This window comes from Hemitrygon akajei, chromosome 4, assembly GCF_048418815.1.
Source record: "Hemitrygon akajei chromosome 4, sHemAka1.3, whole genome shotgun sequence".
Lineage (NCBI taxonomy): Eukaryota > Metazoa > Chordata > Chondrichthyes > Myliobatiformes > Dasyatidae > Hemitrygon > Hemitrygon akajei.
In genome coordinates, this window is record NC_133127.1 from 189,304,247 (window position 1) to 189,330,679 (window position 26,433).

Sequence of the window (26,433 nt, forward strand, 5' to 3'; positions counted from 1 at the left end):
ACACTCATTCTACTCTGGTGTCCCCACAACCAGTGGTCTCACTTTAAAGACTTTTTTAAAATCTTATTTCATGCTCATTACTTATTGATTCATTTACATTTGCATTTGCACAGTTTGTTGTCCGTTGATTCAGTTTACAGTGACTGTTCTATAGGTTTTGCTAAGTCTGCCCACAGAAAAATAATCTCAGAGTTGTATGTGGTAACATGTATGTACTCTGATAATAAAATTTACTTTGAACTCTGACCTTATTGTCCTCTCCTCCCAACTGTTTGAATTCAGTGGTAGGCTAGTCCCCAAGACGGAGCTGACTAAATTTATGTCCCTCTGCAGCTTCTTTCAGTCCTGTGCAGTGCCCCCCACCCTCCATACCAGACAGTGATGTAGCCTGTTTTTGAGTGTATTTGTTGACATACCAAATCTCTTCAAACTCCTAATGAAGTATAGTTGCTGTCTTGCCTTCTTTATAGCTGCCTCGATATGTTGGGACCAAGTTAGCTCCTCAGAGATCTTGATACCCAGGAATGTGAAACTGCGCACTCTCTCCATTTCTGATCCCTCTATGAGTATTGGCATGTGCTCCTGAAGTCCACAATCAGCTCTTTTGTCTTACTGACTTTGAGTGCAAGGTTGTTGCTGTGACACCACTTCACAAGTTGGTGTATCTCACTCCTGTACGCCCTCTCATCTCCATCTGAGATTCTACCAACAATGGTTGTATCATCAGCAAATTTATAGATGGTATTTGAGCTATGCCTAGCCACACAGTGATGGGCATAGAGAGTGTAGAGGAGTGGGCTAAGCACACACCCCTGAGGTGTACCAGTGTTGATTATCAGCGAGGAGGAGATATTATCACCAATCTGCACAGATTGTGGTCTTCCAGTTAGGAAGTCAAGAATCCAATTGCAGAGGGAGATGCTCCAGCTTATCAATCATGATTGTGGGAATGATGGTGTTAAATGTTGAGCTATAGTCGATGAACAGCATCCAGACATAGGTGTTTGTATTGTCCAGATGGTCCAAAGCTGTGTGAAGAGCCATTGAGATTGCATCTGCCATTGACCTATTGTGGTGATAGGCAAATTGCAATGGGTCCAGGTCCTTGCTGAGGCAAGAGTTCATTCTAGTCATGATGAACCTCTCAAGGTATTTCATCACCGTAGATGTGAATGTTACTGGACAATAGTCATTAAGGCAGCTCACATTATTCTTCTTAGGCACTGGTATAATTGTTGCCTCTTTGAAGCAAGTGGAACAGGTCATGTATATTTGCCCTGTGATATGGCTAAGGTTAAATATGCGGGTTGCTGGGTGGTGAGGCTTGTTGGTCCATAAGTCCCTGTTCCATTCTGTATGTCTAAAAAAATAAATAAATAACCACAGAGCTGTGGGTTGAAAGTCCTGACTTCACTTTTTTAAATTACCTTCCCCCTTTTCTCTGAATCAGAATCAGAATCAATTTTAATATTACTACCATATGTTGTGAAATTTGATGTTATGGAAATGTCACTCCACTCTTTAAGAAGGGAGGAAGGCAAAAGAGAAGAAATTATAGACCAGTTAGCCTAATCCCAGAGAAAGGGAAAGTGTTGGAAGTCCAATATTAAGAATGAAGTTTCGGAATACTTGAAGACTAATGATAAAATAAGTCAAAGTCAGCATGGTTTCTGTCAAAGGAAATCTTGCTTGACAAACTTGTTAGAGTTCTTTGAGGAAGTAACAAGCAGGGTGGACAAAGGAGAGATAGTGGATGTCATCTACTTGGATATTCAGAAGGCATTTGATAAGGTGCTCACATGAGGCTGGTTAACAAGATAAAATCCTTTGGCGTTACAGGAAAGATATTGGCATGGCTGACAGGCAGGAGGCAGGGAATGGGAATAAAGGGGCCTTTTCTGGATGGCTGCCTGTGACTAGTGGTGTTTCTCAGGGATCAGTATTGGGACTGTTACTTTTCACATTGTTCTTCAAAGATTTGGTTAATGGAATTGATGTATATGTGGCAAAGTCTGTGGATGATACGAAGGTAGGTGGAGGGGTAGGTAATGCTGAGGCAGCAATGCGATTACAGCAGGACTTAGACTATTGGAAGAATGGGCAAAAGAGTGGCAGCTGGAATGTAGTGTTGGGAAATGTCTGATAATGGATTTTAGTAAAAGGAACAATAGTGCAGACTAATATCTAAATGGGGAGAAGGTTCAAACATCAATGGTGCAGAGGGACTTAGGAGTCCTCAGGCAAGACTCCAAGTGGGTTAATTTATAGGTTGAGTCTGTGGTAAAGAAGGCAAATGCAATGTTGGCATATATCTCAAGAGGAATAGAATATAAAAGCAAGGAGATAATGCTGAGGCTTTTAAAGACAATAGTCAGGCCATTCTTGGAGTATTGTCAACCGTTTTGGACCCCATATCTCAGAAAGGATGTGTTATCGTTGGAGAGAGTCCACAGGAGGCTCACAAGGATTATTCTGGGAATGAATGGGTTAACAAATGATGAGCGTTTGGAAGCTTTGGGCCTATACTCAGGGTAATTTAGAAGAATACATGGGAATCTCTGAAAGCTACCGAATGTTGAAAGGACTAGAAAGCGTGGATATGGAGAGGATGTTTCCTATGGTGGGGGTATCCAGAACTAGAGGGCACAGCCTCAAAATTGAGGGGTGACCTTTTAGAACAGAGGTAAGGAGGAATTTTTTTTTTTTAGCCAGGAAGTAGTGAATCTGTGGTATGTTCTGCCACAGACAGCTGTGGAAGCCAAGACCGTAGGTATATTTAAGGTGAAAGTTGATAGCTTCCCGATCGGTCAGGACATCAAAGATTATGGCAAGAAGGCAGGTGTATGAGGTGAGTGGGATCTGGGATCAGCCATGATGGAATGGCAGAGCAGACTCGATGGGCTGAATAGCCTAATTCTGCTCCTATGTCTTCTGGTCTTATGGTCTCATGCACCAGCAGTACACATATAATTAAAAAACTGTGAATTATAGTATCCTTATACATACTTTCTCTCTGATGGTAGCAATGAGAAGAGGGCTTGTTCAAGCTGGTTGGGCTCCTTAAAGCTAGATAGTTCCTCAAGCAGTAAAAATTGTTCTTCCAATAGGGTTTTTGTTGTTTCAGATTTTAACAGATTCTGCAGTCTCTCGTGTCTTCAGTAAAGACAATTTTTGTTTTATCCAATGTTCCCTTCAATATCCCAAATCCAATCACGTCTTACCTTCAGCTGGTAAGTCTATGTTGCTTATAATCTGATGCTTGAAATTTACAGTAAAGAGCTCTTTGGTCAGTCTTTAGACTTCCTCCAAGTCTGGTAGATCCTTCCTGATGTATGATGCCAGTATCTGTGTTACCACCAACATCAACCATCTCTTGACACATCAATGTTCTTCCAGTCCAGCTTCTTGCTCATCCCTGAATTTAGTCTCCCCACCACTGACATGAATGCCATCAGCTACTAAACTCTGGAATTCCAGATTCCAGTATTTTTTTTAAATACTGTGGAAATAAGACCATAAGTCAGAAGAACAGAATTAGACCTTCCAGCCCTTCAAGTCCTCTCCGCCATTTCATCATGGCTGATCCATTTTCCCTCTTAGCCCCAATCTCCTGCCTTTTCCCAGTAAGCTTTCAAGCCTAGACTAATCAAGAACCTGTCAGCCTCTGTCTTAAATACACCCAATGATCTGGCCTCCACACCCACCTATGGCAACAAATTCTATAGATTCACCACCCTCTGGCTCAAGAAATTCTGTTTCATCTCCATTCTAAATGGATATTTCTCTATTCTGAGGCTACGTTCTCTAGTCCCAAACACCCCTACCACTGGAAATACCTCTCGACATCGCCTTTCAACATTTGATAGATTTCTCTGAGACTCCTCCACCCCACCCCCATCCTTCTAATTTCCCGTGAGTACAGCACCATCAATCATTCCTAATACAATAACCCTTTCTTTCCTGGAATCATTCTCTTGAACTTCCTCTGAACCCTCTCCAATATCAGCACATCATTTCTTAGATAAGTGGCACAAAACTGCTCACAATACTCCAGGTGAAGCCTTACCAATGCCTTATAAAGCTTCAGCATTACATCCTTGCTTTTATACTCTAGTCCTCTTGAAATGAATGCTAATATTGCATTTGTCTTCCTCACTACTGACTCAACTGGCATATTAACTTTTAAGGAAATTCTGCACAACGAATCATAAATCCCTTTGCACCTCAAATTTTTGAATGTTCTCCCCATTTTGAAAACAGTCTACACTTTTATTCCTTCTACCAAAATGCAGAACAATACACTTCCCACACTGTATTCCCTCTGCTACTCCTTTGCCCGTTCTCCCAATCTGTCTATGTCCTTTTCGCAGCGTCTTTGCTTCCTCACCACTACCTTCTCCTCCACCTCCCTTCATACCATCCGCAAACCTATCAATTTCATCATCCAAATAACTGACGTATAACGTGAAGTGAAGCAGTCCCAACAGTGGCCGCTGCAGAACAATGGGCCAATCGACCTCCATCACGAAGGCATTCATCTTATCCATGCCTCTCATGATATTATTCACTCAATAATGCAGAAAGCACATACCATTCAAGGACACTTTGCAAATAACATTAAACATTACAGCTCAGCAGAGGTTCTTCCTCTCATGATGTTGTGCTGACCTTTTAACCTAGTCTAAGATAATCTAATTCTTCCCTCCTACCTAGCCCTCCGTTTTTCTATCATCCATGCGTCTATATAAGAGTTTCTTAAATACCCCTAATGTGGGTACCTCTATCACCACCCTTCATGAGGTTGAAGGAAGTGAGGAGATGGGTTAGTAAATTTGCTGATGACACAAAGGTTGGGGGTTTTGTGGATAGTGTGGAGGGCTGTCAGAGGTTACAGCGGGACATCAATAGGATGCAAAACTGGGCTGAGAAGTGGCAGATGGAGTTCAACCTAGATAAGTGTGAGGTTGGTTCATTTTGGTAGGTCATATATGATGGCAGAATATAGTAGTAATGGTGAGATGCATGGCAGTGTGGAGGATCAGAGGGATCTTGGGGTCCGAGTCTGTAGGACACTCAAAGCTGCTGCGCAGGTTGACTATGTGGTCAAGAAGGCGTACCGTTGGCCTTCTTCAATCGTGGGATTCAGTTCAAGAGCTGAATGGTAATGTTACAGCTATATAGGACCCTGGTCAAACCTAACTTGGAGTACCGTGCTCAGTTCTGGTCACCTCACTACAGGAAGAATGTGGAAACTATAGAAAGGGTGCAGAGGAGATTTACAAGGAGGTTGCCTGGGTTGAGGAGCATGTCTTATGAGAATGGGATGAGTGAACTCAGCCTTTTCTACTTGGAGCAGCAGAGGGTGAGAGGTGACCTGAGGTGTATAAGATGATGAGATGCATTGATCGTGTGGATAGTCAGAGGCTTTTTCCCAGGGCTGAAATGGCTGGCAAGAGAGGGCATGGTTTTAAGGTGCTTGGAAGTAGGTATGGGGAGCTGTCAGAGGTAAATTTTTTTAATGCAGAAATTGGTGAGTGCACAGAATGGGCGGCCAGCAACAGAGGTGGAGGCAGGTACAATAAGGTCTCTTAAGAGACTCCTGGGTAGGTACATGGAGCTCAGAAGAATGGAGGGCTATGGGTAACCCTAGGTAATTTCTAAAGTAAGTACATGTTTGGTACAGCATTGTGGGCCGAAGGGCCTGTATTGTGCTGTAGGTTTTCCATGTTTCTATGTTTCATCCCTGGCAGGTGTTCTATGCACCCACCATTCTCTATGTAAAGAAAAAACTTACCTCTGACGTCCTCCAATTATCACCCTGGTATTCTATACCACTATTATAAAACTATTGACTGGTTCCCTATTAATTTAAGGTGGAAAATGGATCTCCCAGTCTACCGCATTATGATCTTGCAACCTATTGTTTACCTGAACTGCACTTCATTCTGCATCCTGTCATTAATTGAAGAAAACTGCAAAGAATTAGTTAATTCAGTCAGCTGCTTCGCAGGCAGTGGTTTCCGCATAATCAAAGATACCTTCAATAGGCAGTGCCTTGAGAAGGTTGCATTCATCATTAAAACATTCGGCATCTCGTTAATGACCAATATCCACCCAGGACATGCTCTATTCTCATTTCTACCATCAGGGAGGAGGTACAGGAGCCTGAAACTGCACACTCAACATTTTAGGAACAGATTTTTCACCCTTTGCTATCAGTTTTCAAGAACCCATGAACACTACCTCAATACCTTGCTCTCTTTTGTGCTACTTATTTTTAATACTTCTCATTAATATTTATAGTAGTTTAATGTATTGCACTGTCGCAAGTGAACGAAAGTCACAACTTACGTCAGTGAAAATAAACTATTTTTCCTTATTCTACCACAGTCCACTGTGTAATCATCTGATCCATGTGAACAGAATGCACGACAAGCTATAAAGAGAACAGTTTCTGCAGATGCTGGAAATCCAGGCAGCACACAAAAATGCAGGAGGAACTCGGCAGGTCAGCCAGCATAATTAGATATGAATAAATAATTGACGCTTTGGTCCGAGACCCTTCTTTGGAACTGGAAACGAAGGGTGCTGTCACTGGAATAAAAAGATAGGGAGGGGGATGAGAAGGAGGCTAGATGGAAAGTGATAGGTGAAGCCAGATGGGCGGGAAAGATAAAGGGCTACAAGAAGGAGAGGAGTGCTTTTCACTGTACCTCAGTGTATTTGACAATAACAACTCAATTCTAATCCCAATTCTCATTTCAACCAGATATGGCAGCAGTTCCTTTCCTCCCACAGTTACTGCTTGACCCACTGAGTTCCTCTAGCAAGATTGTTTGTGATCCTCCTTCTGGGAGGGTTACTAAGTTAGAAGCAAAGACCTCCTCTACTTTCTAAACTGTCAAGAGTAAAACACGCCCAAATCTGTGGGAATTAGGTTTTCATGTTTCCATCTGCCAGAGTTGAATGTGAAGGAGTACTCCTGGGGATTACAGTGGTAAATTGGGATCTTCCATCATCTCTATGACTGGAGGGAATCCAAATCAAATCAACATTCAATAGCTCCATAGGAAGCAGTCAGAGTTCATCACCTTGCTGCATTGAGGCCATGGCTGCAGTATTTTGTACAGTTTTGCTCACCCTGTTGCAGGAAATATATCAATAAGTTGGAATGAGCGCAAAAAAAAAGGTTTATGAAGATATTGCCAGAATGTGAGGACCTGAGTTATAAGGATAGGTTGAACAGGCTTGGACTTTGTTCCTCGGAGTTTACAGGACCTTATTCATGAATGTGTAGAAAATCATGATGAGCATAGCTAAGACAAATGTTTTTCTCCCAGGTGAAGAGAATAAAAGCTAAAATATATAGGTTTACGATGAGTGGGGAAAGGTTTAAAAGGAAGCTGAATGACTTTCCAGTCCTGATAAAGGGTCTCAGCTGAAACAACGACTGTTTATGCTGCAACACACTCAAAATGCTGGAAGAACTCAGCAGATCAGGCAGTGTCTACGGAACTGAACAAACAGTCAATGTTTTGTACCAAGACTCTTCTTTAGGATCGGAAAGAAAGAGCGAAGACACTCGGATAAAAAGGTGGGGGGAGGGGAAGGAAGCCAGCTGGAAGGTGATAGGTGAAGCCAGATGGATAGGCAAAGTCAAAGGTTGGAGAAGAAGGAATCTGATAGGAGAGGAGAGTGGACCATATGAGAAAGGGAAGGAGGAGGAGACCTAGGGAGAAGAATTGAAGGGCCTATCTCCATGCTGTGTGCCTCTGTGGCTCACAGGCTTGTTGTCAGCCTAAGTAATCTGATTAAGTTCAAGAGATGAGGTTTGACCTAACATCCACTTGAGCTCAAGGTACGCTTGCAAAAAACTGAGTCAGATATATTGTGAATAACTTTCTCAGAAGACTTCAGAATCCACTTAACACATTTGGTAGAGAAGGATAAAAGTAAGATTGATTGTATTAAATGAGTCGTTACAATTCCTCCCTTAATGAAGATATATCATCATTGTTGTAAGTAACTAATTAAATTTTTTGACTATAAAAAATTGATTGTCTAGGATGAATAATTTCTTTGACAAAATAAATATGTTCCGCGCCCAATCACTTGAATAAATAATGTGACATCACCCTAAACAGTTAATATATTTCCCTCTTCACGTTCACTCCCTTAAATAATTAATTTTATATTTGAGAGTAGGAATAATAAATGCATAAAAGCTCCGTTGGAACTAAATATTTAAATTACTTCCCTCTGCCTGCAAATTACCAATTTACTCCTCACCCAGAGAAGTAAATAAATATGTCATCAGCAAAGGAAACAAATTACTCTCATTGAAGTCTGTATGTTGTCAGTGTTAGAGAGGGGAGGATAATCAATGATGGTAGCTTTAGATTGCCCCTTTAGAGGGTAACTGTTTCACTTCCAGTGACTATGATACCATTCATACAGTAACATTAATGCCCAAGAATGGAAAAGCCTATAAAAAGTGGTGGATACAACCCAGTCCATCACAGGTAAAGCCCTCTCCCCCACACCCCATCACTGAGCATATCTACAAGGAACGTTGCCACAAGAAAGCAGCATCTATCACATGTACTCCCACCATCCAGGTCATGTTCTCTTCCCACTGCTGCAATTGGGAAGGAGGAACAGCAGCCTCAGGGCACACACCACCAGGTTCAGAAACAGATTTTGCCCTTCAACCATCAGGCTCTTGAACCAGCATGGATAACATCACTCACCTCAATTCTGAACTGATTCCACAACCTATAGACTTACTTTCAAAGACTCTATGACTCATGTTCTCAGTATTTATTTATTTATGCATTCATTTGCAGTTTATCTTCTTTTGGTTGTTTTTCCAATCTTTGTGTATAGTTTTTCATCGATTTTATTGTATTTCTTTGTTCTATTGTGAATGCCTGTAAGAAAATGGATCTCAAGGCAATATATGGTGACATCTGTCTACTTTGATGATAAATTTAATTTGAACTTTTGAACAGATGAACATTTCTTTAAATTTTGAACTCGTCCAAGGCATAAGTTTCTGCGATATCTCTGTTCTCTGATTTCAGCAGATTGTTCCACCACTGACTTCCTGGAAAGCCAGAGAGTCTAGGACCAGAGGGCACAGCCGCAGAATAGAAGGATATCCCTTTAGAACAGAGATGAGGAGGAATTTCTTCAGTCAGAGGGTGGTGAATCTGTGGAATTCATTGCTATGGAGGCCATGTCATTGGGTATATTTAAAGTGGAGGTTGAAAGGTTCTTGAATAATCAGGACATCAATGTTTACAGGGAGAAAGAGGAAGAGGGGTTGAGAGGGATAATTAATCAGCCATGATGGAATGGTGGAATGGTGGAATAGTGAATGGTGGTCAAATGGCCAATTCTGCTCCTATGTCTTATGGTCTTATTGCCCACTGAAAACAATTTTACAGCAGGTTTGCTGATATACTGAAATGTCCATTTCTTATGGTCTTCTGGCCTAACTTTGGCCCAGAAACAATGAAGTAATGTTTGTAGTTGATGAACTGATGTGAGGAATCCTCTGTAAACATGATTTGCCTGCAGCTTCAATCCCAATATGTAAAGCAGAAGAGTAAGAGGTTAGTAAGACCATGACCTCAGAGCACCTTGCATTAAAATGGGATTTGTTTCTCTTATCATACTGTGCTCCTTGTAAAAATTGTGCATCATTCATGCTTAATTAATATTCTTTGTGAATGCAGATTATCTGATGCGATGTGTCTGTGATGCTGCAGTAAGTAGTTTTCTATTGTACCAGTGTATACTTGTTCATCTGACAATAAACTTGACTTTGACTTCTTTTAACCAGTGATTGGTTAATTATTGTCACATGGAGCAAGATACATGGCCCCTGTGTTGTTATAGCCGGGGTGATAATGAGGATAAGCTCTGCCTATTAAGTGCTCCAAATGGCGTGTGACTCAAATAACCTCTGACATTCAAGCCCAGCTATTGATATTCATGTGTGGCTTAGCTACTAAGCCTAGTGGAAACATTTCTACTGAAAGGCAAAGGAGCAAATGTGGGACGTCTACCGCCTTAAAACCAATTGCTTTGGGCAGATTGGGCTCATCATCCATGGCTGCCAGCTCATTTAGGAGAAGGAAAATTGATCTCAAACCTCTGCTGCCCTCTGGCCATACCCATTCACGGGGAAGGTTTCAGGAGTAAGCCCTGAGGGAAAAACCCAAATCCAGAGTCCCTAAGGCAGTCCTATGTTGAGTTAAATGCTGACTGGTTAACTCCTGAATGCTTATTGTGTAAAAGTCTATCGGTTTCTGCCGTTCCTTTGGATTCATCAGCTGCATAGCTTGCTACATGGGCAACAGCTTGCTCTCCATATTCTACTGCCCTGGCTTGCGTATCCAAGCACCTAGGACACAACATCCGTGGTCGACCCTGACCCATGGAGGCCTAAGAAGAAGAAGTGAAATGAAGTGAAAAATATGTTTTACAAGCAATCCAAAATACAGATCCTTTCATTAGATCTGTCTATTTAGGTAGTGAAAAAGCAAAAACAATAGCTGAGTGCAGAATAAATTACTACAATTGCAGAGGATGTGCAATGCAGACAGATAATAAGATGCAAGGGTCAAGTTGGGATAGATTGTGAGATCAAGAGTTGATCAATATAAGGATCCGTCTATATAAAGTCCATTTATGTGAAGTTGCAGTACTTAAGCTCTAGTTTTAGCAGTTTGAACTCCAGCTGTCCTGTGGTGACTCCTTCAGAAGACCACTTCTCATTCCAAAGAATCCTAACTTATTCCTTCCCTCAAGCTCACAAACCTCAAATTCCTTAGAGCGTAGAAGAATGACAGGAGATTTGATAGAGGTATATAATATTATGAGGGGTATAGATAGGGTAAATGCAAGCAGACTTTTTCCACTGGAGTTGGGTGAAATTAGAACTGGAGGTTATGGGCTATGGGTGAAAGGTGAACTATTTCAGGGGAACATGAGGGGGAACTTCTTCACTCAGAGGGTGGTGAGAGTGTGGAATGAGCTGCCAGCACAAATGATTGATTCAATTGAAACATTTAAAAGAAATTTGGATAGGTACATGGATGGGAGGGTATGAAGGGCTGTGGTCCAGGTGCAGGTCGATGAAACAAGGCAGAATAATAGATCAGCACAGACTACATGGGCTGAAGGGCCTGTTTCTGTGCTGTAGTGCTCTATGATTCTATAAACCTTTCAATTAACCAGACAATTGGAAATTTAAGTGAAATTACTTACTTACTGACTGTCATGGTACTGGTGTTTAGGGCAACAATGAAGTTGCTCCATCTCTGGCGGTGTTCAAGACATCCTTCATTGTGACAGTAGCTTCCTCTCAGTTTTTACCACTGACAATTATGCAAGTCCTGGCTGGAGACACGGGAATACCATCACACTCAGATGTAGAAAGATTCTTCATTGCTGTTTTCATAAAAATTTTGTCTTACCAGTCAGGGTTGTTAGGCCCAAGTTGAACCCCTGAATTTAAAGGACCACTCTTAATCTGGCTTCTATGCTTTGACCAGTTTTACGTGGGTGTCCCTACGAAGAGCTAAAGCATAAAGCCCTGACTCCAGCCAACATAGTTCACTAGGTCATTGAGGCATAAAAGCCTCCGCACCACAACAAGGTTGGTGGTTATTAAAATGAACCTTTTCTAGATCATGGCTGTCTTTCTGTTACAAAGGAATAGGGGATGTCCTGGCTATCCAAAAGGAGTGTAGAGATTCATCCTGTAGACAGTGTGTATTAATGGGCTAGGAGCAGGGTTCCGATATCAACCACAAGAAACCCTCCCTACACATCAGCACACCACATTCGCACTGTGACAGCCAGTCTATGCGAGATGTGATTTCCCCTGTGCAACCAGGAACCAGTGATCTCAATGCCATACAACCGAAGAGCTGATTATTTGCTACAGGAGGAAGATGCTGGAGGTCCATGAGCCAGTCTTCATTAGGGGATCGGAGATGGAGAGGGCCAGTCAACCTATAGACTCACTTTAAAGGATTCTACAGCTCATGGTTTCAGAATTACTAATTTTCTTTTTTTTATTATTTGCACAATTTGTCTTCTTTTACACATTGATTACACTCTTTGTTGTTTATAGTTTGGCCCTGATAGTTTTTCATAAATTCTATCACATTTCTTTATTTTCCTGTAAATGTCTGCAAGGACATGACATTAAATTTACATTGACAATAAATTTACTTTGAACTTTAACTCAATGCTCAGGATGTTTTGAATGGGAAATGTGACAAAGTGGATGCTAACAGTGGGAGTATGTGATTTCTCAACAAGGCAATGGACACTACAGGTGTAGATGATACACCTTACAGGTGCCAACAGTGCTCTTTCAATAACTGGTGCACTACTACACGTCAGATGATGCACAGAGATGCTGCATACAACAGGTGCATACAATCGACACTACAGGTGGAGATGATGCCTATTACAAGTGTATTCAATGCACTCTAGAGGTGTAGATAATACACAGTACAGGTGTATACAATGTATGCTACAGGTATAGACAGTGCAGATGACAGATGTAGATGATACACACTTCAGGTGTGTACAAAGCACACTACAGGTGCAGACTCTTCATATTACAGGTGTATGCAATGCACACTACTAATGCCCAATGCACATTACAGGTGTTTCTGTGCACAACCACATATTGACTAGATAAAGGTACGCACATGGGAGATGGCTTTAGCTGGTGCATTCACGTTGCAACGAGAGAGAGAGAAAACGATGCGAGCGGTGACTGATAAGTTTGTAGCCTAAGGTAGAAGGAGTCAATTTTAGAAAACCTAGCACATTTAATTTTTTAACATAGTCCCCTCCTACATTTACACAGTTAGCCCAGTGGTCGTGGAGCATACAGATCTTGGACCTCCAGAAAGTGTCCACAGATGGGTGATTGATAGGTTTGTGGCCTAAGGTAGAAGGAGATGAGTTATACAGCTACCGTTACATGCACATGCAGTTCAACTCTTTGAGTGATTATGCAGAAAGTTTGAAGTTAATAACTCATCTCCTTCTACCTTAGACCATGAACTTATCAATTATCCCTGATGAGTTATTAACTGATGAGTTTTTAACTTCAAACTTTCTACATAATCAGTCAAAGAGTTGAACTGCATGTGCATGTAACGAGAACTGTATAACTCATCTTCTTCTACCTTAGGCCACAAACGTATCAAACAGCCCTGCTGTGGACACCTTCTGGAGGTCCAATATCTGTATGTTCCACAACTGCAGGACTAAGTGTGTAAATGTAGGAGGGGACTATGTTGAAAAATAAATGTGCTAGGTTTTCTAAAATTGATTCCTTCTACCTTAGGCCACAAACTTATCAATCACCCCTCATATGCATGCATAGATAACAGATCAATATGTAGTGCTGGGGGGGGGGGTTATTGCTCTAAAAGAAATAGATCCATACATTACACTTCCTCCCCCTTTGGATTAATGCAACATAAAACTGTATAGATACAAGCATTCAATTTCCTTTTCATAAACTTGTATTCCAAATAAACATGCTTTCACAATAGCAGTCGATAACTGACTTCACAGTTCTAAAAAGATTCAGTCTTTTGGGTGGTGCTCTGTTTCTCTCCAGGTAGCACCTCTAAACCTGTGGAGTGGCATCAGGTTTGGTAGATGTCTTGTCTAAGACAATGTTCTCAGTTTCTGATTTCACGTTGCTGTCAGTGACATGATCATCACTGAGAGGTAAGTCCGGTGGCAAAAAATGAGTCCATCTCGTTGGATGATATCAACTCAAGTGGGTTCTTTTGGTTGAGCATGAAGTATCTGCTCTACATGACATCTACATGTATGATCTCCAACATCTACAGTGTACATCAGTGGCCCAGTTCTTGCAGCTATCCTTCCAGGTGTCCACTTGTCTTCTCGGTAATCATGCGCTAAGACTTCCTGTCCAATCTCAAAACCCCTTGCTCCTTTACTCGACAACTGGCTGAACTGTTTATTCCGCACTTCCCTTTGGAGATCTGGTTTCAGGAGGTCTGCAAGATCTCAGATTCCATCACAGGTGTTTGATTTGTCATCGCATGAACAGAGTTCTGATACAGAAAAAGGATTGTTCACCTTGTGCTGTAGAGAAATGTCTTCCTTGTCCATTTACTTTAATGGACTCCTTGAAGGTTTGCTATAACTTCCGGTCACTTCAAATGAACATCCACAGCAATCAAAAACATGGAGTTCATGAATGGCCCAGCAAAGTCAATAAGTACTCTTTGCCATGATGAAGACGGCCACTCCCACAAGTGTAATGGTGCCTGTGGGGGTGCATTTTGAACTTATCGGCATCCCAAACAGCTCTTGGCCAAGTCTTCAATCTGTTTCTCTATTCCTTTCTCAAACATCTTCTGATTAGCATTAAGCAGCTGTGACAGCCTCTGGTTCATGCTTCTATCTGGGCTGCAGTTGCCTCTGAGCCTTTGATTAAGTGCCAGTCTAGCTGGATTTTTCTAAACTCCATACGTCACCTTTACTTTCAGATTGTCTTTTGGAGACACTTTTTTGCCTGTGTAAGTCTGCAGCATCACTGAGGTCTTCTCTAATGGTATCTTAGAAAGCAGCCTGTTGTAGTCAGCCTCTGGAAAGATGGACAAAGCAGTATCCAGCTCCATTTTCAGTTTTACACCAGACACAACTATTGTGATCCAGATGATTTTGTGATCTGCTTCAGATGTACTATGCAGTTCTAGGCATGACAGTTCACCTTTGTCAGACTCTGTGTTGTCTGATTCTGTTTTACATTCGGCAGCTTTATGCATTTGCTTAGTTTTGTGTTTCAGACTTTTCACACGGTTGTGCTTTTTGTCTGACTTGCACGCTCTCTCTCTCTCTCTCTCTCTCTCTGACCTTGTCTGTGACACATTCTGCAGACTTTTTCTTTCAACCAATAGTCATTTGCATCATGGGAGGATTTGCCGCATCAGTACCAGTTTCGGCTTTTTGCACTGTTCAGTGATATTTTGCGCATTTTACATTCTAACCTTCTTTTCTGCTGCATCCTCTGCTGCAATCTCTAATGATATTGCAATGGTCAATGCCCATTCTAAGGTTAGGTCTCTTTTGGATAGTAACCTCTTTAAAGTGCTTTGATTATGAATGCCACAGACAAGCCTGTCCCTTAATACATCAGAAAGTCCATCTGTAAAGTCACAGTACTGGGAAGGTTTGCGCAGTTCAGCACTGTATTCAGAAAGGCTTTCATCTTTTGAGTGGTTCCTTTTGTAAAATCTAAATCTCTCAGCTATTACCAGCTGTTCAGGGCAAAATGATTTTGTAAAATTGTAACAAATTAATCGAACGTCTTGCTTGCTGGCCTCTCTGGGGTTACTAAGTTGTGTAAGAGTCTGTACGTTCTTGCTGTGGCAAGGACGAGACTGAGGAGGAACCCAAGTGCAGGACACAGGCACGGAGGCAGAGTCGTGAGGAATTAGCACCATCACAAATGGGGAACCGGTATTCGGGAGAGTCTTTACACGGAGACAAGGTTTACGTAGGGTAGCCAGGAAATGATGCGGAGCTTAGAACTGACAGTCCTAAGGAATCAGGAAATGAGGTTTACTCACACTAGAGTTGACCAACGAACTGGCAAAGCTTGGCTGTGACACCCAAGTTTTATCCTATGTTTGTTAACGGGGACCAGGTGTGCTGTAATTAGTGGAACTGGGAACGATTGGAAATCAGACGAGGGGATTAAGGCCCAGTTAAGGAGGTAATAGCAAGATGGGGAATTGCCAGACAGGAACATGACAGTTGCACTCATTAAGTGAAGAAGTGTGGAGGTTTTCTTTTGCTCTTCTATGTTGGCCGTGTTACAATACAGTTCAACCCTCTCAATATATGACTCCCAGCCTTCAATAACGCTATCAAATTTGTCAACCTCCCCAACAGAAGTCATCGCCGCAGTTCTTTCCACGTTAAATTCAGCGCATTTTTCACTGCTACTCGCATGTTTGTTGGCATCGGCGGTGGCCTTCTTGCATTATTTAACTCTCCCTGTTTTGTCCCGTAACTGTCGGTGCAGTTTCTGACATTATCGCACTCATTGCCAAAAAAAAGTGTCTGTGCACAACTACATATCAATTAAATTGAGGCATGCACAAGGGAGATGACTTTAACTAGTATATTCACATTGCAGTGAGAGAGAAAGAGCAATGCGCATGTGTAGACAACAGCTCATGCACAGACAGCAGATCAATGCATAGTTCTAAGCAGGGGTGTCACTGCTCAATTCCTTACAATAGGTGCCGATGCTTCTGGTCACCTCATTATAGGAAGGATGTGGAAGCTATGGAGAGCAGGGAGAAGAGATTTACCAGGATGTTGCCTGGTTTGGAGAACAAGTCATATGAAGCAAGGTTAGCAGAGCTGGGACTTTTCTCTTTGGAGCGTAGAAGAATGAGAGGGGACTTGATAGAGGTCTACAAGATTATGAGAGGCATAGATAGGGTGGAGAGTCAGTACCTGTTTCCCAGGGCACCAATAGCAAACACCAGAGGGCATATGTACAAAATTAAGGGAGGGAAGTTTAGGGGAGACATCAGGGGTAAGTTTTTTACACAGAGGGTTGTGAGTGCCTGGAATGACTTGCCCAGGATGGTGGTGGAGGCTAAAACATTAGGGGTATTTAAGAGCCTCTGGGACAGGCACATGGATGAAAGAAAAATGGAAGGTTATGGGGTAGTGTGGGTTTAGTACTTTTTCTTAAGGATTATATGGGTCGGCATAACATGGAGGGCTGAAGGGCCTGTACTGTGCTGTAGTGTTCTATGGTTCTATGGTTCACACTACAGTGTGTATATAATGCATGTTACAGATGTAGCTGATGCACACTATAGGTGTGTACAATGCATACTACAGGTACAGTTGGTGCACACCACAGTTACTGTGAGAGTAGATCTTGAGGTCATCGATTTAGGGTGAAAGGTGCAATATTTAAGAGGCACCTGAGGGGGAAATACTTCACTCAAGTGATGGAATGAGCTGGCAGCAGAAGTGGGCAGATGCATGTTCAATTGTAACACTTAAGAGAAGTTTGGATGGGAGGGGTATGGTGGGCTATGGTCCAAGTACGGAAAGATAGGACCAGGCAGAAGAACAGGTTGCCACAGACCAGATAGGCAGAAGGGCTTGTGTTTGTGTTCTAGTGCTCTATGATTCTTACACAAGTTTACCCTACTAAAGCAAAATTTTAACAGTCCTGACAAAGGGTCTCAACTCAGAATGTTGACTCTTTATTCCCCTCCATGGACGCTGCCTGATCTGCTGAGCACCTCCTGCATTTTGTGTGTATTGCTCTGGATTTTCAGCATCTGCAGAAACTCTTGTGTCTAGAAAATGAATATTCATTGTTTTGAGGCCACATCGATGGAGCAGTAGAATAAGACTGTTGAGTCAGCAATGAGCCACAAAACAAATAGTGTTTGCATGTTCAACAGTACATTTGCAAGAACAAATAATGGGAGAAAATAGATCCTGTTTTACAGCTGGTTAACTGTGCTTAAATGTTTGGGCTTCAGCTGAGTCAGTTCTGTTTAATTCTAATTCACAGCACTGCCTTTATTACCTATCTGTCATTGCCTTAAATTTCTTCAGCCAGAGGGTTGTAAATCTGTGGAATTCATTGCCATAGTCAACTGTGGAGGCCAAGACTGGAGCCGGTTCTGCTCTCTGCTCCCTGCTCCATGGCGTTTACTCAGCTCTGTGCTGAACTGAGGTTGTGGTGTGCTCCAGCTGCTTTGGGCTTCGTGTCTGTTGACTCACGTGTGTTCTGAATGCTATGTGCTTACTTTTATTGTTTGCGCTACTTGTTTTTCTCTCTCTCTCTGCACATACGGTGTTTAGTGGTCTTTTTTTCAATGGGTTCTTCTGGGTTTCTTTGTTTTGTGGCTGCCTGTAAGAGTTGAATCTCAAGGTTGTATAGCATATACATACTTTGATAGTAAACGTACTTTGAACTATGAATTTTGAAGTCATTGGGTATATTTAAAGAGGAGGTTGATAGGTTCTTGATTAGTAAGGATGTTAAAGGTTACAGGGAGAACTCAGGAGAATGGGGTTGAGAGGGATAATAAACCTGCCATGATGGAGTGTCAGAACAGACTCAATGGGCTGAATGGCCTGATTCTGCTCCTATGTTTTATGGTCTGTGTGTACACCTCCTTGAAACACTGCAGTCCTTCTGGTAAAGTGTTCTCAGTGGACAGTTCAAAGTCAAATCAAACTTTAAAGTATTTTTTTAAATCAAAATATGTACACATTACCTTGAGATTTATTTTCTTGCAGGCATTTACAAAAATATAAAAAATGCAATAGAATGTACAAAGAACTATACATAAGCAAAGACAGACAAACAACCAATGTGCAAAAAAGACAAATTGTGCAAATAAAGAAAATGATGCAGAGAATATGTCAGAAGTAAATTCTTTAAACAGAGAGTGGTGGGTGTGTGGAGTGCCCTGTCAGGTAGTGATAGAAGCAGGTGTATTACTGCCATTTGAGAAACTCTTAAATAGGCACATGGATGATAGAAAAGTGGAGGGTTATGTTGGATGGAAAGGTTAGATTGAACTTAGAGTAAGTTGAACGATTGGTGTAATATCGTGGGACGATGGGCCTGTACTGTGTTGTAATGTTGTAATATTCTATGTTCAAAGTAGAATTTATTATCAAAGTACAGAGATTCATTTTCTTGTGGAAAGACTCAGTAAATCTACAGAATAATAGCCATTACAGAATCAATGAAAGACCGCACCAACCTGGGCGTTCAAACAGTGCATGAGATGTCAAACTTCGCGAATACAAAAAGAAAGAAATAATGATAATAAATAAACAATAAATCTCGAGAACATGAGATGAAGAATTCTTGAAAGTCAGTCAAAGGCTGTGGGAACATTTAAATGATGAAGCAAGTGAAGTTGAGTGAAGTTATCCCTTTCTTTCAGGAGCCTGTTGGCTGAGGGCTAATAACTGTTCCTGAACCTGGCGATGTGAGTCCTGGGGCCCCTGTATCACCTTCCTGGTGACAGCAGTGAGAAGAGAACATAACCTGGATGGTAAGTGTTCCTGATGATAGATGCTACTTTCTTATGTCAACATTTTGTGTCAGTGTGCTCAATGATAGGGAACACTTTACCTGTGATAGACTGAGCTGAATCCACCACTCTTTGTAGGAAATTTCTGCTCAAGGGCATTGGTGTTTCCATACCAGGCTGTGATGCAACCATTGCACATCTATAGAAGTTTGTCAGAATTTTAGATGTCATGCCAAATCTCTGCAAATTCCTAAAGAATTAGTGGTGCTGTCATGCTTTCTTCATGATTACACTTAAGTGCTGGGTCCAGAACAGGTCCTCTGAAATAATACCACTGAGGAACTTAATCTTTCTGGCCTTCTCCACCTCTAATCCTCCAATGATGACTAGCTGATGGACCTCTGGTTTCCTTTTTCTAAAGTCAACAGGTAGCTCCTTGGTTTTGCTGATATTGAGTAAAAGTTTGTTGTGGTGGCATTTTCTGAAAAATAAAGAAATACAATAGAATTTACACAAAAAGCCTGACATCAACCAAGACTGAGAAGCAATCTGCAAAAGAGGACAGATTGTGCACATAAAATGCTGAGAACATGAGTTGTAAGGAGTCCTTGAAAGAGAGTCTGTGGTTTGTAGAATCAGTATGAGTGTGAGGTGAGTGAAGTTATCCACAGCAGTTCAGGAGCCTGATAGTTGCAGGGCAATAACAGTTCCTGAACCTGGTGACGTGGAACTTAAGGTTTCTGTGTGGGGTCCTTGATGTTTGATGCTGCTTTCTTGTGGCGGTTCTTCATATACATGTGCTCAATGGCGTGGAGGGCTTTGCCTACGATGGACTGGTCTGTATTCGCCATTATCTAAAGGCTTTTCTATTCTTGTCGATCAGTGTTTCCATCCCTGGCCGGGATGCAAATAGTCAGGATACTCTCTACTGTGCATCTATAGAAGTTTGTCAAAGTTTTTGATGACATGTTGAATCAATGGAAACTTCGAAAGACGGTGTCCAGGATGGAGAGAGAAGAGAGATATTACAAACACGACATGGGCATCGAGAGTTGTAGGTTGTTTCCAGGTCTGGTGTTTGAGTCTGCGCCATCCGAATCACCCATTGGATTGCTTTGTGATCTGTCTGGCTGCACCTAGAGTACCACTCTGACATTCTATATATCAGTATGCTCTCTATCGTACATCAATAAAAGTTAGCCAGCAATTTTAGAAGCAGATCAGCTCTCCTTAAGCACCTCAGGTAGTATAGTTACTATTGTGCCTTCCCTACTGTGGAGGTTGTTTTGAAGACAAGCTGAGGATTAGCTAATGGACTTCTGACTTCTTCCTCCTGTAATTGGTAATCAGCTCTTTGCTTATCCAGAGTTGGGAGGGAGTTCCAGGAAAAGCAAAGAGTTGATTACCTACAACAGGACAGAGTTACAGAATTGCCAACTGATTACCAACTACAAGACATAGTTACAGAATTAGTAAGTCATACAATGCAGAAGCAGGCCTTTCGGTTCAGCTGGCTCAGGCCGATTACGAAACCCGTCTAACATAATACCATTTTCCCAAGTTTGGTCCAAATATTTCCTCTCCGTGTACCTGTCAAAGTAGCTTTTAAACCTACTAAATGGAGCTTGGAAAAATAGAGGGCTATGGGTAACCCTAGATAATTTCTAAAGTAAGTACATGCTTGGCACAGCATTGTGGGCTGAAGGATGTGTAATGTACTGTAGGTTTTCTATGTTTCTATGTATTAGTATTGGTATTGGTTTATTCTTGCCACATGTACCATGATGCAGTAAAAAGCTTGTCTTGCTCACAGTTCATACAGACCAGATCATTACACAGTGCACTGAGGTAGAACAAGTTAAAACAATAACAGAATGCAGAACAAGCTGCAGAGAAAGGGCAGTGCAGGTAAACAGATCAGAAATAGGTAGATTGTGAGATGAAGTGTCTAACTTATCGTACAAGAGGTCCATTCAAGAGTTTGATAACAGTAGATTTAAAGCTCTCCTTGAGCCTAGTGGTATATGTTTTCTGCATGATGGAAGAGAGGAGAAGCAAGAATGTCCAAGCTGGTGGGGTCTTTGATCATTCTGGCTACTTTGCTGAGGCAGGGAAAATTTGTTATTATAATTGCCTCAACCCGATTGATGGCTGTCCCAGATACTCACCACATCTGTATGAAGAAGTTGACCCTTAGATCACTTTTAAAACTGTTCTCTCTCATCCTAAACCCACATCCTCTACTTTTTGATTCCTTATCCCTGGGAAAAGGACTGTGCTTTGTGGGTCCCTCTTCCAGCCATCTGACATATTTATCAGAATTGTTGCATACGCAGTGACTTTAACTCTGTTAATGATCTCCCTCATCCGTCCAACAATCTCTTTGACCCTTTACCATCAGTGTGATTTGTATGGAGTGTACTGTGCTGTGCACCTTGGTCCGGAGGAACATTGTCCCACTTGGTGGTATACATGTGTACGATTGAACTCTTACCATCAGGCAGGAGACTCTGATGCATAAAGGCAAGAATAGTCAGGATGGGAAACAACTTCTTCCCTCAGGCCATTAGGCTTTTGAACATTGGCCAATTTGTACTGTACCCTATAATATTTAATTTATGCATTTTTATAATTTTTTTTTGTTCAGCATAACAAAACTTTCAATTTCCAGATAGACTTACATTTAAATTTCTTCCCCTCACAGATATCAGGTATCAGAACACTTTCATCAAAATATAGACATCACCGCAAAAGCCCTTATTAGTATAGCAGACAGGTTTACATCAATATGCTGCAGAAAAGGTTGCCATGTTTTATGAAAACTATTTGTTTTTGAGTGTATCATACATGTCAAAAAATCAACAGGAATGTATTCCATGATTAATTTACGCCAACCAAAAAGTCCAGAGGCCTTATCGGATATCCAACAAAGTAAAATGTTCTTCCTCGCACAAAAAATCAGGATGTTAAAAAGTTTTTTTCTGATGTGCACTAACAATACGACTGCTGGGTAAGCCTAAGAGAAAAGACACTGGGTCCAGTTCAAGCTCCATCTTCAGAATCTTTTCCATTTCACCCAAAATATCACTCCAGTATGCCTGAAGTTTGGGACAAGTCCGAAACCACTGGGTGAAGTTTGAGTGCTGTCGAGCCGCATCAACTCATGGCAAACCTATCGATAGTGTAGGTGTCCATCAGGTTTTCAGCGCAAGATATGGAAGTAGATTGTCAGGTCTTTCTTCCACGCAGATAGTCAGCCAGATTCGAACTCAGGACCATCTGCCTGGAAGTCCAGTGCTAATGCCACTACACCACCAGCCTGGTGCATTTTATTTTGTTTATCTATGCATAATTCATTAGTAGAATTAATTCCTACTTTAGTTATTGCGTGTTATATGTGTTTTATATGCACTTTACACCCTGGTTCAGAGAAACATTGTCTCCTTTGATGGTATACATGTACAGTATATAGTAACATGACAATAAACTTGAACTTGAGAGGTATGGATTAGGTGTCTTTCCCCAGGGTAGGCAAGATCAAAACTAAAAGACATAAACTCAGAGTGAGAAGGATCGATCTAATAGGGACTCGAGGGGCAACCTTTTCACACAGAGGTGGTAAGTATATGGAAAGATTCACTAGAATAAGTAGCTGAGTTAAGTACAATGGTATCATTTCAAAACACTTGGATAGGTTCATGGAGTGGAGGGGCTTTAAAGAAAATTGGAACTAACTGGCTGGGCACCATGGTCAGCAGTGACTAGTTGGGCCAAAGGGCCTGTATCCATGCTGTATTGCTCTATGTCTCGATGAATGGGAGGAAGAAGCACATCACTTTACAAACTGATGCTGGGCACCTCCTGCCCCATTTGAGAGTACAGGGTCGAATATCTGTCTGGATGTCACGGAAACAGGTAATCCGTGCACGGAGCCAGAAAAGACGGGGAAGATCTTAAATGATTTTCTTGTGTCTGTACTTACATGAGAGATGAAAACAGCCTCTACTGAATTGAAACAAAGCAATAGTGATGTCGTGGACTGTATCTGGATTACAGAAGAGGAGGAATTTACTCCTGAGGTAAATTGAGGTGGACAAATCCCTGGGGCATGACAATTTGTACCCATGGACCTTTTGAGACACTGGCGCAGAGGTTCCCAACCTTTTTTATGCCATGGACCACGCCCATTAAGTAAGGGGTCTGTGGACCTCGAGTTGAGAATCCCTGCTCTGGGGCATAGATGTACTAGAGTACTGGAGGATTGCAAATGTTCTGTGGTTCAAGTAAGACTAAGAATAAGTCAGGAAATTATTAGACAGTGAGCCTGATAGCAGTCATGGGTAAACTTTTGGAAGGTACTCTAAAGGATTGGATATATAAGTATTTGGATGAACAGGGACTAATTAGTGATGGTCAACATGGCTTTGTGCATGACAGGTTACGTCTAACTGTTCTATGACTCGATTACTCTAAACCAGGTGTTTCCACCCTGGAGTTTATGAACCTTGTGTTTAATGGTGTTGGTCCATGGCATAAAAAAGGTTGGGGACCCCTGCTCCAAACAGAAACCTTTCACTGTGAAAAAAAACCACAAAATGCTGGCAGAACTCAGCAGGCCAGACAGCATCTATGGGAGGAGGTAATAACGATGTTTCGGGCCGAAACCCAGATTCACTCGTGTAACCTTTCACCGTGTTTCAGTACTTGAGTTTGTGAAAAGAAATCAGTCATGGTTGAATGGTGGAGCAGATTTGATGAGGCGAATGGCCCAGTTCTGCTCCACTATGGGGTGCCACAGTAGTGTTAGTGGTCAGCATGAGACGTTGGAGTTCGGAGTTTAATTCCAAAGTCATCCGTGAGGAGTTTGTACTTCCCTTCCCGTAAACGTGTAGGTTTCCTCCAAGTGCTCTGGTTTTCTCCCACAGTCCAAAGATGAAGTGGGTAGTAGATAAATTGCCCTGTGATTAGGCTAGGGTTAAATTCATCAGTTGTTGGGCAGCGCAGCCTGTAAGGCTGGATGGGCCTGTTTCGCACTATATCTCTAAATAAAATCAAAATATCTTATGTGACAATAATAACTCAATTACTAGTGAGAGTCCTCCAGGAGGGCCACAACTTTATCGTAGGGTTTGGAGGCCTGTACACCTCAATGACCTGGAGAACTATGTTGGCTGGAGTCAGGGCCTTGTGCTTTGGCTCTTGGTAGGGTCACCATGTCAAACAGGTCAAAGGGTAGGGGGTCTGATGAAGAGTGGTCCACCGGACCTCCAGGTTCATGGGTTCAGCTCAGGCCTAACAACCTAGACTGGTCAAAAAAATAGTTACAGGAACAGCAATGAAGAATCTTTCTATGTGGCTGAGGACAGATAGAGATGGAAGACTTTCATTATGTCCCCAAAACTCAGCGGCATATCAGGCAAGTAATTAAATTACCAGTGAGAGTAAGTGGACGGTGGATGGTCAGCATAGAGTTGGTGGGGTGAAGGGCCTGATTATGTTCTATGCCTTTCTATGAGTCTATGATTCTCAGCCAGTCAGGGGCTAAAAGTTAATGTGTTTGCAATCGAGCCATTAGCAACACTTCCTCTTAGGAGTAATGGCTATAAACATTTATTATCTAAATTGAGGGGATAAATAAGATTGAAGCACTGTTTTATGCAGCAATTGTTAGGTTTCATCAATACCAAATGCTCAACCTCTCAGTGTCGATCTGACCTGCAATAGTACCCCATGCAACTCAATCAGTTCCATTCTTTTGCAGAGGGTTAGATCTTCTTTATAAATAAGCAAGAAATTGGCAGCTGATCATTCCATCATCCACTTCTATAAGGAATCAGCCTCATCCTGCCATTTTGGCCCGTGATTAATCCACCTTTGTACAGAGGCGTCCTCCGTTGTGAGGGAGTATTTCTCCCATCTCCTGAATCCCGTCCCACCGCAAACCTGCCAGGAAAATTAAAGAGAGAAAGTGCTTTGCATATCAATGTCTCTCTTTCACAGGGAGCTCTTGCCGGCGCTCAGAGCACCCTTAAGCATCACAGCTGTATGTGTTTATCCCAGTACATTAGAGGAAGTAACTAACACTATGATCTTTAATCATTCTGGCAACGCCACGAGGTACAGGAGCTGTGAGGACTGCAGCTGTAAACACTGATCACCCAGCGCTCCCCTGAACAGTGAAAGCGGAAACCTCTCCCTCTCAGAACCAGCATAGATTAGCCGCGATCCTATTGAATTTCGGGGCAGGTCTGTAGGACTTGACAGCCTTCTCCTGCTCCCATTCAGATTTATTTATCACATGTACGTGGAAACATACAATTGTTTGCATTAACCCAACGATGGGCTGGGACAGCCTGCAAGGGTCACCGCACATTCCAGTGCCAGCATAGCGTTCTCAAAGCTGTCGGCAGAACAGAGAATACAACTAAGCAATGACAGCAAAACTAGACCTTTTTCTTCCCTCCCATTCTCCCACGCACATGGTCGGGCTTCCAACTCCAGGACAGGCCTCTGGGCCTCCAGGTCTCCGGTCTTCAGCTTTTCACTTCCAAACTTCTGATCGATCTTCAGCCTTTGATCGTCAGTTTCAAAGATCTCCGGTGTACAGGTGCCTCATTTTATTTATTTACTTGTTTGTTTGTTTGTTTATTTATTTATTCAGTGATACATCATAGAGTAGGCCCCTTTGGCCCTTTGAGCCAAGCTGCCCGACAACCCCAATTTAGCCCTAACCTAATCACAGGTTGACTAATGCTGACTAATTAACCTAACCACCACAGTAGGGCACAGTTAGCCTAATACTACCACAGTTCGGGGCACTGGAGTTCAGAGTTCAATTCCAAGTTTGTACACACCTCCTTGAGATCGTGCAAGTTTCCTCTGGGTGACCTGGTGTCCTTGCTCAGTCCAACAGTCAAAAGACCTACCAGGTAGGTTAATTGGTCATTGTAAGTTGTCCTGTGATTAGGTTTAGGCTAAATCGGGGTTGTCAGGGGTTGCTGGGGCAGTGGGGGTTGAAGGGTTGGAAAGGCCAACCTCGCACTGTATTGATAAATAAATAAATCAGGTTAAATGGAACTTGGGCCAGCCAGCCTGTGGTGTAGTGGCATCAGCACTAGACTTCGAGGTGGATGGTCTTGAGTTCAAATCTGGCCGGACCCCAAGCCTGAGCAGCAGCAGTAGTGCAAAAGAAAGGCCTAGCAACCTACTTCATATCTTCCTATGAAAACCCTTGGACAACTGCACTATCCATGGGGCCGCCGACATTTGAAGGCACTTAACAACCGCAACAAATGGAACTGGCTTTGATCTTGTT